Source organism: Octopus bimaculoides, chromosome 14 (genome assembly GCF_001194135.2).
Source record: "Octopus bimaculoides isolate UCB-OBI-ISO-001 chromosome 14, ASM119413v2, whole genome shotgun sequence".
Lineage (NCBI taxonomy): Eukaryota > Metazoa > Mollusca > Cephalopoda > Octopoda > Octopodidae > Octopus > Octopus bimaculoides.
In genome coordinates this window covers 30206063-30207880 of record NC_068994.1, presented here as the reverse complement: position 1 = coordinate 30207880, position 1818 = coordinate 30206063, and the positions used below count along the sequence as shown (strand labels likewise).

Genomic DNA, 1818 nt, shown 5'->3' with positions numbered 1-1818 from the left:
GCATCTGTCACATGTGGAGCTTAATTTCTCTTTGAGTCTGCCTGTAGTTCTACCATACTTCTTGCTCACATTAGGTACAGCGTATGGTTTATACCGACTCATTTTCTGTATATCAAGCAATGTCATTTCCCAGAATATATCCAGGTCTTGCCAGTTAAAAGTTTAGTCTTTGCTCAGTTTACTTCGAAGCCTCTTGATTATAGATATAGCTGCCATATCTAGATTTTTCTCTCTTATTCTCCTATGAAAACTAAAACATAGGAGTTCCTATGTGGATCCAGTCTTAAATTCCTGTGATGGTTTGTAAGACTATGATGGAGAGGGGAGGACTGTATATGTGTGTGTGTGTGTGCGTGCGTGCGCGATTTTAAGTGTGTGTATGTATGCATGTATGTATGTATATTGTTATTTAGTTTTATTTCAAGATTTCACACCAATAGAGAAAGAGCCAGTTTCTAACCTAGATCCAAGGCTCCTCCATTGGAATTTCAAAAATAGGGTATGTATGTATGTATGTATGTATGTATGTATGTGTGTGTGTGTGTATTTGTGTGTGTAGATAGATGCGTGTATGTATATGTATGTATATACGTTTATATGTATATATATGTATGTATGTACATGTGTGTATGCGCGCGCACGCATGTGCGCACGTGCTTATGTGTGCACGTGCTTGTGTGTGCACGTGCCTTTCTGTTTGTTCTCTACCAACGCTTGACAACTGGTGCTGGTTTGTTTACGTCCCTGTAACTTAGCGGCTCCGAAAAGAGACCGATAGGATAATACCAGGCTTTAAAAAAGTAGAGGAGTCGATTCAAGTGCATATAAGGCAATGAGGTCAGAAAGATCTTGGTAAATTAACTTAGAAGCACTTAAACGTATATTAAGGTTAACACGTTACTCCAGAAAGATACGTAAATATTGATGTTTTGAGCTGTCCATTCTTATTTGTTTACAGTATGTATGTATGTATGTATGTATGTTTATATATATATGTGTGTGTATGTGTGTGTGTATAGGGAGAGAGAGAGGGAGGGGGGAGAGAACTGGGGTACGTATATTCTGGGTGTACTGCAAGGTGAGAAGAGCTGCACATTCAACAAAGCTGTTAAATTCATCGCAAATATAAACATGAAGCTAAGTCGAGAAATCTAGTCATGAATTTAAATTGATATTTTTGTCTTCCAATTATGAAACATAATAGCAGTTGTTCTGAGGTTACAGTGCTCACAGCTTAATGATATATAGCACTGGGTCAATGACGAAATAATGGAAGGGTGACATAAAAGATCTGAAGGGTACGAGATTCCAAAAGCACAAATCATGGTTTCTTCATGCGGTGTGTATACAAATTCACTGAAAATTAATTTACTAAAATTGATTTCCTTCACAATAATTCAGTTGTTGCAAAATCGTCAAATATATCTGGTCATAGTTTGTTTTCTTGTGTGATAATACAATGTCAGAGACAATGATTAAGTCATGTTTATTTTTGAAGAGATACTACTATGAGTGTAGTAGATATAATACAGTAGACACTATAACAATAGCTGTCAAACTATACACCTGCCACAGAGACACAATACACACACACAAACACACACGCTTATACGCTCAAAGTTAGATGAGCGACTTGAAGGCCGAGAGTTTCGTGCATGACATTTACTAATATATATGTTCATGTATGTATGTATGTATGTATGTATAAATATGTGTGTATGTATGTATGTATGTATGTATGTATGTATGCATGTGTGTGTATATATATATATACGTATGTATGTATGCATGTATATATATATATATATATATATATAT

The 1818-nt window shown here is 35.7% G+C and overlaps 1 protein-coding gene across 1 annotated transcript in view; it reads left to right on the top strand.

The window, feature by feature from the left end:
• Positions 1-1088: 1088 nt before the first annotated feature.
• Positions 1089-1818, top strand: part of LOC106884344 (zinc finger protein 383) — a 37595-nt gene continuing 36865 nt past the window's right edge. Inside the window, exon 1 of the mRNA XM_052972809.1 lies at positions 1089-1339. The gene's annotated coding sequence lies outside the window, so the exon portion shown is untranslated. The remainder of the gene's footprint in view (positions 1340-1818) is intronic.